Source organism: Pelophylax lessonae (assembly GCF_965119305.1).
Source record: "Pelophylax lessonae genome assembly, chromosome: 1".
Classification (NCBI taxonomy): domain Eukaryota; kingdom Metazoa; phylum Chordata; class Amphibia; order Anura; family Ranidae; genus Pelophylax; species Pelophylax lessonae.
Window position 1 is genome coordinate 664224826 of NC_138768.1, and position 16271 is coordinate 664241096.

Below are 16271 nucleotides of genomic sequence, written 5' to 3' on the forward strand. Positions count from 1 at the left end.
GAAAGAGGAAGAAATAAAAGCAATGCATTGTCAGAGTTTCCCTACACTTTAATTAATAAGCACAGCCCAGGGAGATGTGGAGCTGCAGAGAGGAAATGGTTAATAAGCAGAGTCTTTCCTAAGCCCCCAAGGCAGAGTCTTTTTTGATGTATGTGCTTGAGGTTGGCAGAGGATCAGCTTGCTCTGGCTTTTATTTCTCTGTGTCCTGCCTCTTTTGTCTTGAGCAGGAGGTGGAGATTATCCATCCCACCCAGCCAGGGTCTATGACAGGATAGCTCAGAGGAGGCTCTGATCCCACACTCAGTTCTGCGGCTGGAGGTACACAGAAGAAGTTTGGCTGCAGCAAGTAGTCAGTCTCCCTGATGCTCAGCGATCGCAGCTGTCGCAGGAATCATCTCTCATCCTCTCTACCTGGTAATACATCTTTTCTAACCTGTGCTGCTAGCTGAACATTGGTTGTGGTGCCAGCTTATCACCACACACATTACAATCTGACTGTACAATCTCCTTTAGATCTACCAACAACTAGGTATGCCTGATCGGATACAGTTTTATTGAAAAGTTTGGACACCCATATTTTGGTGAATCCAGATGTAGATTGTAACATGTATGGGGAGATTTACTATTTATTTTCAATGTAACATCTTTTGAAGCGGTGGAAGTTATTTATTATTCCCAAATGAGCTTTCTTGAATAAAATGCTGAGTTTAGGAAGTACAAGTCTTAATTTTGGAAACAAACTAATCACTGGAAGGAAGGCTGTGGGTTTATATTTTGCATGCATAGATGATATGTGGGGGAGGATAGAATAAAGGCATTCAGTGTGATTGTCTATCAAGGATGTGGTTGATACTTACATTGTTATTAATGGATGATGTTATCGTCTAGATCAGAGTTTTTATGGTGACCGTGCACAGAACGATTTTATATATAATGCTATTATTGATAAATGTTTTGTCTAATCAGAAATATGCCATGCACTTAATGATCATATTGAATTATCTATTTTTCCGATAATCAGATTTTCTGTCCAGTCTAATAATAATTTCAATAAAATCAATCAGTTTTGCTTGAAACCGATCGATGACACAGTATGAGGATGATTTACTAAAACTGGAGAGTGCGCAATCTGGTGTATCTGTGCATGGTAGTCAATCAGATTTTAACTTCAGCTTCTTCAATTAAGTTTTGCCAATAAAACCTGGAAGCTGATTGGTTTCTATGCACAGCTGTTTTAGATTTTGCTCTCTCCAGTTTTAGTAATTCAACCCTTATGCGTCTTTTCACATAGATCCTATCAAATTATTTAAATCTGTGAAGAATCGTTCAGGCAGATCGTTACCTGTATGACTTTTATTGGTTGAGACAGATGGACTTTTTTTTTTTTTTTTTTACAAACTAATAAACTATGTAACTATGTGACTACCAAAGCATGAAAATGAATAAAACTTCAGGACATATCAGGGCTGATATATGGGGAAAACTTCCTCTTTGCCTTGTGTGTGGGTTGTATTTATTATCTGATCCTTTCTGTTTGTAAAACTTCTTGCTTTATAAATTGTTTATGCATAACTATATGAATTATTATTATTTCTGTACTATAGTGTTGTCTAGACACCTCTGTTTATGTTGTATTCCAATACAAAAAAACAATGAGAATGTGCCATAGATAAAAAAACAATGAGATTGTGCCGTAGCTATGAACAGGCGTCTGGATACTTGTTGATTTGCTATTTGTAATTTTGTGTTTGTAACAATTTATTCTGTTATTTTATCACTGGGCAAAATGTCAGCATTTGTCATCTGATTTATTTCCTAAATCTGTTGAAAAGCTATCATGATGCATGGATTGTCATTATCCGAAATATCCAATCGGATGTTATCTTTTATCATTTTTATAGTGGCCATACATGCTTTGATAAATATTCTTTTTTTTTTACTAATTCAATTTCGCCCGATAAGAATAATCGATTTATAGTCGACAACTAATTCAATCAATCTGACAGACACACATTTGGAAGTGGATCTCAATTAAAAGTTGGAAGATAGGATAGTGCGTTGTTGACCACGTCTCTTGTTTTCACCATGCAGTCTCATAATCTGATCGATCTAAATACAATTGATGTCATGAACCAAGCATCTTATTGCTGTTGATCAGTGCAACAAAATTGATAATTTTCTGCCCTGGCCGATCCACTTAATTTGATCAGTTCAATTTAAATCAATTAAAATCAAATTTAAATCAATTGGAAGAGAAGTTATGCCTGTTTGATTGTTTACAGATTCAATTGTTTTAATTGAATTGCACACCAATTGGATAATAAAAGAGAAGAGTGTATGGCCGCCATATGGTCTTATTCACAGGGACACATTTGCCAGTACAGTGTAAAAAGTGAGCGTATTTAAGCGCTTGGGATGCATAGGTTGTGCGTACAATCCGCTGCCAGCAGCCTGTCAAAATCAATAACAGGCAGAAATATGCGTTGGCTGTACGCACATCTGAGCGGTGTACAGAACTGTATACGTACAGGAAGTTATGCCCCAAACACAGAACCGTGTCTGTTTTATGTCTAAAAGCACCAGACACACTTATAGATTACAGATCATCTGATCCTAATTTAACCCTAATATTTAATTTATGAAGACACGCCGATCACTAAATGTCACATGAAAGTCGCAGTGCAAAGTCGCACTGGAAATCACACAGCAATGGGGTCACAGCAGTGTAAACCGAAGTTCAGGATCATTTTCTAAAGTGACCTAATATGTAACCATTATTATTCTAACTTTGCATCCAGTAAAAGTATAAAGTGCGCTTTGTTCTTCACGTGTAGTTGTAGCAGAAATGTGCGTTTCATGGTGTGATAGGGAACGCAGACAGCTGTAGACATAACATCAGCAGTATTGTTAGTAATAGGAAAGTGGTACAGCGCAGTGCAAGGGAGAGATCATACCTGACCTGTACCAAATTCCATTAGTGTTCCAGACATCATTGCTCACTGTGTGCTCATCCCATGGGGATCTCGTTTCTCATACTAGATTGCTCTGGAGTCCTGCTTATAAATAGCCATGTGAATAGATTTTAGCCCGAAATGAACGTGCTTCCCAGAGTCACAATCCAAATATTTAGAGAGTGTTTTACTATGCAGTGTTCTGGAGAGGCCTAGGGAGGTATTAAACAGACGCTCAATGCATTTTTTTACATTTGTTTATCTATTTATTTATTATTTAAAGCACTGGAAATTTACGCAGTGCTTTACATATATGACCCCTTTTACACAGGCGCAAGCAAGTGCCAGGTCCGTCTCTGCTCACTGTGCAGAGCAGACACAGACACAGTCCCACTCTCCTCAATGGGGAAACTGGGTAAAAAAACTGGGTAAAAACTGACCGCCTGCCTGTTTTCATCTGATCCTATTCCATCTGATCCTCCAGACGGATGTAAAATAGGATCACCATACATCTGTATTTTGCGGGCAGGATTGGATTGGATAGTGGCAGACATCACCACTCCCTCCATAGGGGAGAGTATAAGGTCGGATCAGGTCCATCTAAAAAAACTGACAGGTGGACCTGATCGGACAGCCCGTGGGAAAGGGACCTAAAGTGTACATTCACATCAGTCCCTGCCCTCAAGGAGCTTACATACTAAGGTCCCTAACTCGCATTTATACATACACAAACTAGGGCCAATTTTAATCAGGAGTCAATTAACCTACCAGTATGTCTTTGGAGTGTGGGAGGAAACCGAATTACCCAGAGGAAACTCACACAGGGAGAACATGCAAACTCCAGGCAGGTCATGCTGTAGTTTGGATTTGAGCCAACGACCCTAGTGCTGCCAGGTGGAAATGCTAACCTCTGTGCTGCCCCCAATTACATAATTTACATTATAAAATGGTACGCCCATAATAAATTATAATACCATACTGTATGCATACAGCTTATGTTAAAAACTACTTAACACGGAAGGCAGCATTCACAAAAGAATTAAATATGTTCTGCAACATGAACAGAAAATCAGTATGGTAAAGGATATTAAGAAATGAATTTCACCTCTTAAAATTTTGCTGCCATTACCAAGAAATCAGTGTAGGAGCTCTTGGCGCTGTTCTGTTACTGGATGGATATTTAAAATTGTTACATCCATTGTAAATGAACACATCAACAGACCAGCCGAGACATGGCAGTTTAATTAGAAAACTGCTGTATGGAACATCGCTATCAGGGTACTGATAGTTCTGTGAGCATGACAGTTCAGAACAAAGAGTTGGCCCAATTATTCAGTTAATAGTTTATAGTTCAGCATTGGGGTAATAAATCAGGTTAAGGATTAGGTTGATCAGTATCACAGAGGGTGGACACATTTCAGGAGCCAAGAAGTCAATGCTCTTTGGAAATGACAGCTGATGCCTAACTTTTGAGGTTTTTCTCTTGTTATTTTCAAGAGAGCTGGCACATAAAAAATTCTGCTGACTCCCCGATTGGATAGACTGTCTCCTGCATTCCATATTCATTCAGTATAAGAGATCGCTAATACTTTTGGGGTGGGCATATGGGGTGTGAATAGTGACAGTCACATATGTTTTCAGCACTGCCCAAAGTGAACACAGTTGTCAGTACCAAAAGCTAACACATGGGGGAGATTTACTAAAACTGGTGCACACAGAATCTGGGGCAGCTGTGCATAGTAACAAATCAGCTTCTAGGTTTTAGCCTAGGTAGGTTCACACTGGATGCGGGTTTGAAATCCTGCTGCACTTGCACGATTTCAAACCAGCATCTCAGCTAGACTGTGGGGATGATTTGAGAGACATCTGTGCAGGTTCATGCACAGATGTCTGTTAAAATCGCCCCCAAAGGCGGCAAAAGTTGTAAAAGAACTACTTTTGGGAATCAGCGCAGTGCCACAAAGTCAGCGTTGCACCGATTCGGACGGTGCCATTGCGGGCAATAGGCTCCAATTTGGCATGCGATTTGACATGTCAATTCACATGTCAAATCGTCATGATGTGAGCGGAAGCCTTAGTGTCACAGCTTAATTGAACAAGCTGAAGTTAGAAGCTGATTGGTCACCATGCACGGCTGTATCAGATTCTGTGTGTACCAGTTTTAGTAAATCTCCTCCACACCAACTGTTTTATGGTCCAAGCATTCACATATTGAGGATAGATACCCATTACTCAGACGTAATAGAATTCCCTTCCTGACCAAGGGCCAAAACAAGAAGTGAGGGGAATTCCCTTGAAAGTAAGATTTTCCACTCATTTCTCCAATTAGTATCTCCATTGGAAGATTTCCCCTTTATTACTGTTCTGGGGACAATTCAACATTTGAGATTTTTTCTTTTATGTTCAATGAAAATGGTAAACATGAAAAAATAGGGTGAATCTCCGTAATGGGACATGCATCAGTTAAAACTGACAGGTATTCTAGTCCCTCTCTCCACTCTATCCAAAACTAAAAAAAATTACCTTTAGTTATATTTAAAAATGGAATTAAACTCTACTTTTGAACTTGTACCTATAGGTAAGTCTATAATAAGGCTTACCTGTAGGTACAGCAAATATCTCCTTAACTTGCACTGTTTAGGAGATATTCACACAGCATTCAGCTGGTGACGTCACCGGCCCATGCGCTCTCAAGCTCATACAGCCAGAGTCCGCGAACCCGGATGGAAGACCGGGTACAGATGGCAGTGCTGAGGAGCCATGACAGCACTGCACTGGAAAGCTCAGTGCCAGAGCTGAGGGCGTCATCGTCCCAGGCCACTCATACAGCCGGAGCCCACGACTCCGGAAGGAAGGCCGGATAAAGATGGCAGCGCTTGGGAGCCATAACAGCACTGCGTTGGAGAGCTCTGTGCCAGAGATAAAAGGCGCCATCATCCCAGGCCACTCATACAGCCAGAGCCTGGGAACCCGGAAGGAAGACCGGGTAAAGATGGCAGCACTGGGGAGCCATGACAGCGCTGCACTGGAGAGCTCCATGCCAGAGCTGAGGGTGTCATCAACCCAGGCCACTCATACAGCAGGAGCCCGCAAACCCGGAAAGAAGACCGGGTAAAGATGACAGCACTGGGGAGCCGTGACAGCGCTGCGCTGGAGAGCACCGTGTACAGGTAAGTCTGTCATAATGTGCTAGTATGACATGCATATTAGTACATTTTGACTTAAACATTTGACTTTTTATTTTTCTGGCAGTTTACTACCGCTTTAATACTGTGCTGTGTTCTAAAATGTTCTCACGTCCACTGGGTTGTAGCAAAACTTATTTCACTGTCGAATTTGCAAAAAACTTTAAAAATTTGTAAATTAATTTTTCAACGTTGCACTTTGGTTTGCTGTGATACAAGCAACTGCACACATGTACTATTCCAAGAGCTTGTTTAATAGACCTCTGAGCCAGGCTGTGGGTGTTATACACAGTACTCTAGCCTCAAACCTTTCATCAGTCTCTTTAATGTGCAGGAAATACTCCTATAGTGATTCATGGCTTCCCCAATAGAGCCCCAACAGAAGTTACTAAGGATCTTGTTTAGTCCAGCTATGTAAAAAGCAATGAGATGCATTAATCTAAAACAGCCAGTCAGATTTCTCCTGTAAGAGTTTGGAGGACGCTAAATGATGAATGGTGGCTATGCAATAGCATTTTACACAAAAAAAAAATCCAAGTATATAAACAATCTGGCGAATAATTTTATATGTTTCCTTTTTTCATGAAAGTTTTTATTCAAGATTTATGTAACATTCACCCAAGAATCAGACACTTTTACTTAGATTGGAAAATTGTATGAATTATATGATATTATTATTACTGTATTTTTATAGCATCTAGAATTTTTACAGCACTTTAAAAACTATACATTCACATCAGCTCCTGCCCTCAAGGAGCTTACAACCTAAGGTCCCTATCTCACATACATACACATACTAGAGCCAATATAGGCCAATTCATTTTCCAGTGTGTTGTGTGAATCCTGGGTGAAATAATGGATTAATAGATTGCTAAATGTCTTCCTTCCTTCTGCAAACACACAGTTTAATTTACAGTGTCCCTTCTATTTCTGTATTTGGATGATGGTACTATAATTTTTTTAATTTTAAAAAAAAAAATCTGTTTTCCTTTTTCTAACTTTTTCCTAATTATTATACAACTCTCACATGACCCAGATCTTTCCCAGTCTGTCTGCAGAAAAACATAAGCAGGAGGAGCTTCTAGTCCTCTGCTGCTGGTCACATGTTCAATATTTAAAAAAATAAATAAAAAATAACAGCCTTTGGAATGCAGTAATTAAGTAATAAGTAAAAAAAAAAAAAAAAAAATGTGTATTGTTAAACTATTTTAAAACGCCATACAAAATGTATATTTGAAATCAAATGTTTATTATTTTTTTGGCAGTAAGATGGTGTGGGTGGATTTCTGCCAGTCGCAGGCTGTCACGCCCCTCCAGCTTATGTCTGAGAATAAGAGGGAGATGAAGCCTCCATCAATCTACATGTAAAATTCTGCCCCCATTGTGTTGGTTAGTGGGCATGGAGGAGGAAGGAGGGGGCAGGCTGTCATGTACCACTGTGTATATGACTACATGGGTGACTCTATAGTCACATGGTTGCTCAGATGATATAGGGAGGAAATGCTCAGCATAGAAACTCACTGAAAACTGAGCATGTGCATAGCTGCCAAAACTGCTCTGCAAAATCACTAGCTGAATTGGGGACAGAAGAGAACAGAGGGATCAGCCAATTTTTTTTTTTTTTTTTTTTTTTTTTTGCAGAATACAGAAAACAAATCTCATAGTTAGTATTACCAGCACATAATGCAGTATTTATTGACAGTTTTTTATGTTGTGGGTTTAGTGACACTTTAACGTTGCCTAAACTATTAATTACTAGTAATTACAATTACTGCATCTAATATTATCTGATAACATTTCTAAACTGTTACACTGTACCTGCTACATTTGTTTCAAATTCTCTCCATCTACAAAGCTGTCCTTTTACATTGTCCCATCATTACCACCTTCTATTTACCCTAACCAATGTCAGGTCATTTCTTTCTATTTATGCCACAGCCGGTGCATTTATTGGAAATATTTTACGTCAGGCAATCTTTGATAAAGAGCATTCACTTTCTAAAATGTACTCATTTGACATTAGTGAGATAATATATCTTGAACTGAGTCATTATTTAATCTTTCTATGTGAGGTGCTGAAATTACATTGCAGAGTTATTTGTGGACACATAGTTATGACATGAAAGCAGGGATAATGGGAGCCAAGGCTAAAGCTTTCCATACTACTGGGCAATAATCAATCTGTTTGACATTGCTCACCAAGCTGCCGATAAAAGCTTCTACAAAACACTTTTTAGTGTCAATTAAAGGCTGGATACCATCTCAGATATCTGTGAAAGGGTTTTTGTAGTGCACCTAATAATTCAGCAGAAGAATGCAGCTATTGCTAGGTTCAAATTCTGATGCTGTTTGATCTGGCCCCCAGAACCAGAGGAGAGGGTGCTGAAGGTGGTTTTATTCTGCCACAAAATCAATACAGTAAAACCTTGGATTGCAAGCATAATTCGTTCTGGAAACATTCTTGTAATCCAAAGCACTCTTATATCAAAGCAAATTTCCTCATAAGAAATAATGGAAACTCAGGTGATTCGTTCCACAACCATTTATTCATAAGTCCTTCAGTTTATAGTCCATATAAAAAGATTATAGCAATATGATAGCTTGTGTAACCATAAAATATCCATCCACAAATGGCAGCCTCCATTAGAAGCAAAATCCAGCAGGAGCTACAGAGTATAAAAGAGAAGTGTAGCAATATGGTTACATTTAATGAAGGTTCAACATTTAGCAACTTACATGTTCAATAACTAAAACAGGCACATCTACGTATGCAGGCATGCGGGGTAAAGCTGTCCACAACGACTGTCTTCCACTCCGGCGGCTCTCACCACTGTCAGTCTTGAAATTGCTTTATCAGGCAAAAGGATTGTTAACTGTGTTAACCGGTTGCCGACCGCCGCAAGTACATATACTGCGGCGGTCAGCCCCAGGCAGGCAAAGTGACGCATGGGTACGTCACTCGCCTGTCACTTGCTTGTGAGCCAATAGCGGGCGAGCGTGCGCCCGCGGAGGCGCGCGCCCGCCCTGGCTCGTTCCCTGAGAAGTCTGTGCGTGTGACCGGCAGACCCGATGCCTGCCGGTCACTCGCGATCGTCCGCCATGAAGGGAGAAAGGCAGGTGGCTAATGTAAACAAACCACCTGTCATTCTCCCCTGTGTAGGAATAGTGATCATACGGTTCTACTATGTAGGACTGTTGATCACTGTTCCTACACCAGTAGCCATGTCCAATCACAGTTAGAAGCACGCCCCTAGAGACACACTTAACCCCTCCTTCCCCAATAAAGTTAACCTCTTCCCTGCCAGTGTCATTTTGCAGTAACAGTGCGTATATATAGCACTGATTACTGTAGTAATGTCACTGGTAACCCCAAAAGTGTCAAAAATGTCAGTCAAGGGTCCGATTTGTCCGCCGCAATGTCACAGTACCGCAAAAAAATCGCAGATCGCCGCCATTACGCGTTTAAAAAAAAACACCAAAAATGACAGAAATCTTTCCCTTTGTTAGTAAACGCAATAACTTTTGCGCAAACCAATCAAAATACGCTTTTTGCGATTTTTTTTTTTACCAAACATATGTAGCATAAAACAAATTGGCCTAAAATGTTAAAAAATTTTGATTTTTACATATTTTTTGCGGGAATTTCATATAAAAAATGTGAAAAATATTGTTATTTTTGCAAAATTGACGCTCTTTTTTTGTTTATAGCGCAAAAAGTAAAAATCGCACAGGTGATCAAATACCACCAAAAGAAAGCTCTGTTTGTGGGGAAAAAAAGGACATCAAATTCGTTTAGGTACAGTGTCGCACGATCGAGGCAATTGTCCGTTAAAGTCACGCAGTGCCGAATCGCAAAAAAAACCCTGGTCGGAATTGGGGTAAAATCTTCCGGGGCTTAAGTGGTTAAAGCAGTTACACAAAAACATTGTTAGGAATTAGCCTCCCACTTTTTCATCAGGAACATGGGAAAACACAGTTCCAGCACCTCCATCATCACTGAAAGTATGCAATGGCAAGGGGTGCTGAGGGGTCTATTGCTGCTGCTGATGGATCTTTTGTTATTAAGTGGGTTCTTATGTTGCTTGGGGGACAGTTGTTGCTGGCAGGGATGTACTGTTGAGGGAGGGGTCTGTTGCTGCTGGCTGCTGGATGGTCTATTAATGCTGGCTGCTGGGAGATCTATTGTTGCTGGTGGAGGACTATTACTGCTGAGGTGGACCTATTTTTGCTAGTAGGGGTCTGTTGTTGCTGGTGTGAATCTATTATTACTAGGGGAGTCTATTGTTGCTGGGGGGACCTTTTGTTTCTGGGGGAGGGTCTGTTGTTGCTGGCTATATCAGATATATTTTACTGCTTTTCTTGCTATCAATAACAAATTCTACACAAATTACTTAGCACCACAAAATTAAACTTGGTTCTGTATTCTCTAAAAGGGGCAGTACTTGGAGGTGGGTAGGTGATGGGGCCAAGGGACAGTGCTCAGAGGTGGGTAGGGGGCAGAGATGAGCGATGACTTGGAAGGGAGGAGTACCTGCATCAATTCTCTGAAAAAAAGCACCGGTCTAATCTTTTCTTCACTCTCCTTGACAGCAAAGTGTCCCATAATGAGCAAGTAGGCTATGCATGAGAGGCCACCTATCACAATATAGACTAATGCCTCGTACACATGCAACGATTGTTGGCCGACCGATCCGCCGTCTTTTGTCCAGTGTTGTTGTGTTGTTTGAAATGTGCTCTAGACTGCACACTAATTTTTTCGGCCAACAACAACCAACTTCCGAAGTGATGTCATGTGCTGGTTTACTTTCCGTGTGTTTTTCTTCTCTGAGCATGCCCAGTCTTGCTCATCTGATTTTTGTCTGCCGAAATCTGTACTGACTGACGAACAATCGGCCGTTCTGTTGACAGCCAACAAAAATTTTATAGCATGCACACCAGATTTTGTTCGGCCCGAAAAGTCGCAGTCGGTTGTCGGAATCAACAAGCCGACAATCGGCCGATCGGACGTTGGCCGAAAATTCACGGCCAACAATCATTGCGTGTGTACGAGGCTTTATGCTGGCCATACACTAGCAGAAAAATCGGCCATGCGAGTTTTAAAAAATCAAACGATTTATCGGAATGGCAAAAGATACTACCATCATGGAACAATCAAATTTACAAAGATAAACGTTCCATGAACATAAATTAACCATTTTATCGTTAGTTTTCGTGAAACCAGAAGGGAAATGACGACACGAAAGTGACCTCTACAACCTTCCGGCTTCCCATGTTTTATAATGTTTATATTGTTTGTGACATGCTGTGCTTTATTTGCAATAAAGTTTGTTTATTATTGCACAATTTTGGTTGGTTATTGTATACTCTATATTTGCAAAAGCTAGCAGTGCGCCCTTGTTTGATGTGTTTAGCAGTGAACGTTCATGGAAATTAAATGCACTTTACATAAAATGTTTTTTCGGGGATCATACATTTCTTTTATTATTATGATCATCCTGTAATATGTTTACCTTCCGAGTTAAAGGTTTTGGCACATGCGCAAGAAAAGTCGCACAATTGTTCTCGGGCAAGGCAGCCACAAAATACAAGAATGTCAGTAGATCAGCAAAAATATTTCCAATTTCTCAAACGATTTTTTAAGGCCGGAAAGTTAAACGCCATTATCGTTCGTCACCCACTAACTATAAGAATATCGGGCGAACGATCGTCACTATAGATTTTCTAACGATATTTCTGCTAGTGTATGGCCACCATTACATTTTCACTACTGAAGGTAAGCAAAACAGCTTGGTCACTAACCTGCTCCAAGCTTCTGATTTAAAAAAGAAGTATAGCCAAAGCTTTTTTTGGTCACTCTTCTTTTGTGGGTCTCAGGAGCGCACTTACTTTTGTTTTCCTGTGACCCAGAATCAGCCACTGTCAGCTGACATCACAAAGCCACTCCATGCTCTAGCAGGGGTGTCAAACTCAATTTCATTGTGGGCCCCATCAGCATTATGGTTGCCCTGAAAAGGGCCGGTTATATCTGTAAGATTAGATGTTCAGAGCACCCTACGCCCCCTACACCCTTACATGAGATGTCAAGAGCCCCCTCCCGCCATCAGAAATCAAGAGTCACCCACCCTTTCTTACATCACAATGCACCCCCTTTCCGTTATGTTGCTGCCAGGAAGAAGATGCGGGTGGATCTTGGAAGAAGTACAGGGTCTGGAGGAGAACCAGAGGAGGGCTGGAGTCAGCTTCCAGAGTCTGCTTAATGCTGAGACCAGGGGAGGCAGAGGCAAGGTGGTGTTGCGGCTGCACAGAGAGGTGCAGGATCTGTAGGAGTTCTGCCATCCTCTCTGTTGCGTACTGCTGAGAAGGGGAGGGGGCAAAGACAAGCCTTACAGCAGTTGCACAGAGGAGTGCAGGATCTGGCAAAGGAGTTCTGTCCTCTCTGCTGCCGACTACAGAGACATGGTGGTGGCAGAGACAAGGGGGGTGCCACAGCTGCAGGAGAGGTGCGAGGGCCACATGAAATTGTCGGGAGGGCCACATTCGGCCCGCGGGCCTTGTGTTTGACACCTGTGCTCTAGAGGAATCTAATTTTAAAAACATTCATTCATTTTCCTAATCATTAGTAGGGAGAAATTGACATTTATTTTCATCCATAGTGACAAGGAGATTCATAGCAGGATGAAAATATTTTGTGGTTTTCGTTAAGGAAATTAAATTCATTCCAAAAGCCACCGTTAAAAGCAAACAAAATTTTAAATGACATTGGCCAAGCCGACGAAGGTACTGAGAATTTCCATACGAATATTTGTTTAGAAATCAACTATTGTATACCCAGCTTTAGAGTACTGGTCTCCCATCTCTCAGTTTGAGTGATATCAAGAAAGAGTCAGGTAATGTTTACTAGTTACATGTAAAAAAAGTGCGTTTAGAGGTATCTGGCGTTTAGCTCTAAACAGTTATAGATTATTTCAGTAGCTTCTACTTTGTCAATTACAGGATAAATTGTCAGCAGAATATGTAGAAATGCAAACGTTTAGATGTTAGATACGTAACTGGGTTTTCTCTGGTTACAGCCATGTCGAGTAATTATCTGCAATGTCTAAGTAGAAACTTCCCAACCTACTTTCTACTGCAGTGGCAAAAAATTAAAAAGAGAGATTTTAAACCACTGACTTCACAGTGCTGGGTTCCTTTTTGCGCAATATGTTCTCCCTCTTCCCAAGAATCAGCGATTGCTCCAGCGTTAAGGAATGTACACCATATGCATCATTTTGAAATCAGTTTGGATAGGGAAAACACTTTGACCACACTCGGACACACATATAAAGGATGATTTGCCAAGGGAGTCTCCTTATACTTTCCCAGAAACTAGTGCTTATTTTGTTTTATGGGAAATGATGAAAATAGAAATTTAGAAACAAATATTTTTATTTATTGAGTAAGGAATAAGGAAATGGTGCCCTTGTCATAACTAAAAAAAAAAAAAAAAAAAAAGCTAAGATCTTGCTATCATTTAAAGTATAACTATAGGCAAAACTTTTTTTTTTTTTTTTTCATTTTGGATGGGGCAAGAAATGTTATAACCCCTGACAGATTTTTTTTTTTTTCACTATCTTTGTCCCGTTGCAGAGATTTCCCTTCACTTTTAGTTCCTTAGCCAAGCAGGAAGTGAGAGAAAATGCCTTCAAATTAAGGGAATTCCTTGGAGAACCCCAATCACCGGAACTAGTGTCCCCATTGCAAGATTTCCCCTCTATTACTTTTCTAAGGGACAACCCCTAATGTGGGGTTTTCATTTACTTTCACTTTCAATAATAATCATTATTTGGAGAAATAGAGAGGGTGAATCTCCCTAATGTAAGCACAGACAGCAATAAAAACTGACAAACATTCTAATCCTTCTGCACTCTATCCAAAACAAAAAACAAGTTTTGCCTTTAGTTATACTTTAATATCACTTTCTCATATTGCTGTGGAGGAATTTTATCCCACTTCTTCTTGCATAACTATAATGTATCAATACTGTTAGGTTTTAAAGCATTACCATCTTACTTCAAGTTGCGCCACAGCATCTCTATTAGTTTTAGCTCAGGACTTTGAGTATTCATTGTCTTGATGCATGACCCAACTGTGTTTAAGTATCAGTTTAAGGGTAAATAGTCAAACATCCTCCTTAAGAATTGTTTGATACAAAACTCATGTTTTCTTTTAATATTTGTAAGTAATCTTGATTCAGAGACTGAGGCCCCGTTCACACTGGGGCGACGCTACTTCCCGGGGCGACCTGTGAAGTCGCGGTGCGCTGCTCGCACCGCGACCTCGGAGCGGCCGGCACGGACTTCATTGCATTGAAGTCTATGCAGGTCACTCCGGGTCGCCCCAAAGAAGCTCCAGACCCTTTTTCTAAGTCGGAGCGACTTGTGTCGCTCCTATTAGAACGGGTCCACAGCTTCTCTATGGAAGGCGACCTACGGCAACCTGTTAGGCGACTAGGTCGCCTGACAGGTCGCACCAGTGTGAACGGGGTCTAAAAGTAATCCCCATCCTATTACACTACCAGCACCAAGTTTGACCACCGGTGTGATGATTTACTGTGCAAGGTGGTGCTTCCTTATGCTAGATATAATAAAATTCCTATCATCTATAGTTACCTCAAGCATCTATAGTTACACCTTTGTCTTACCTGCCTATAAGAACATTTTACCAAAAGCACTGGGAATCATCTGGGTCTATGCTGGTGAAATCTTCTTAGTTAGCAGTGGTTTTTCTACCTTATTATTTTCTGATGATAAAGCCTATTAGTGTCTTACATGAACACTGACGTTTGGTACAGCATTAAGATTTTAAAGTTCTTTGCATGTTTTTTCAGGAAGCTTTGTGACTTTCTAGGCGATTCCTTGAGGAAATGTCTACAAGCATTCCACTTCTAGGAAGATTTATCACTAAGAGTTCCTTATTTGGAGATTGTGGCTTCCACTGTGGTTTGGTGGGACCCAAGAGCCCTAGAAATAGTTCTCTAGCTTCCAGATCAGTAGATATCAACAACTTTTTATCTCCTTAGAAACTCTAAGTTTGGCATTATGTAATTTTTGGACCTTTTGTGTTGGCAAGTTGACAGTAATGGAAAGGATCAAATATTTGGTTTCAGTTGAACAAGTCAAGTCTGTCAAGCTTGACTTTGTTAAAATATATCTATGGTCAGAATATACAATTATGTATTTATTTCCACATTGTATTTTAAGTATTTCTAGCCTACTTTTATTAATCTGAGCAATCATGAAGCTTCCTTTGTGAAGACTTTCACACTTTCCTGAATGTGTGACTATGCTCTATGAATATGCACTGCTGTGTCACACAATTCAAAGGGGTATATATATTGTAGGAGCTCTGATATTTTCGGTGTCATGTTATTCTTAGGTTACTCATAGGCTGCTCTCTGTCATTCAAGGTCTCATCAAGAGTCGCCAAGGTATACAATTAGGATCAGGGCCGGCCCTACCATGGGTCCCGTTGAGTCCATTGGACCCAGGCAGAACTTGGAGACGGGCAGCAAATTGACTCCCAATATTTTTTTTTCCAGCAGTTTTGTGTGTCATCAGTTTGCATCATGTTACAGGTGGCATTTCCCCATCTGATACTGCTGCCTGTATTGCAAACTGATGAGTATGAGGGGTGTGGAGCATCTCCCTCGCGTGACTGCGGTGTGCACAATGACGTCAGACATCAGCACACTCTATCTCACGCAGGGCAGGGTGGATCCTCTAGGGAGGTGGGCGCAGCAGACGCAAGAGTAACAGGAGGACTGAAGACAGACAGCAGGTGTTTGGGGGACTGGTCCGGTGGTGAGTTATGGAAGGAGATAACAGTATATATAATTATTTCAAAATTTTATATTTATATAAAATAATGGATGTAGGGGCCTTTTGGGGGGGAGGGGTGTGGCAGAATTTCATTCTTGGACCCAGGCAGCACAATGTCTTGTGCCAACCCTGATTAGGATATTAGAGCGATGAGAACACAACAGTTTTAGTAGTCCGGTAAACTTGTTATCAGACAGGTGATAAATGACGGCCATCATTTAAGCACCTGATCATGCCACCTTCTCGAATGGAAGAGTGTTTGGCCCTCAAAATGCGAT

At 40.7% G+C, this 16271-nt stretch overlaps 1 protein-coding gene across 1 annotated transcript in view; it reads left to right on the forward strand.

Moving 5' to 3' along the window:
- The first annotated feature begins 275 nt into the window (after window positions 1–275).
- The window catches only part of EDNRA (endothelin receptor type A), a 94083-nt gene continuing 78087 nt past the window's right edge, over window positions 276–16271 (forward strand). Inside the window, exon 1 of the mRNA XM_082264168.1 lies at window positions 276–414. The gene's annotated coding sequence lies outside the window, so the exon portion shown is untranslated. The remainder of the gene's footprint in view (window positions 415–16271) is intronic.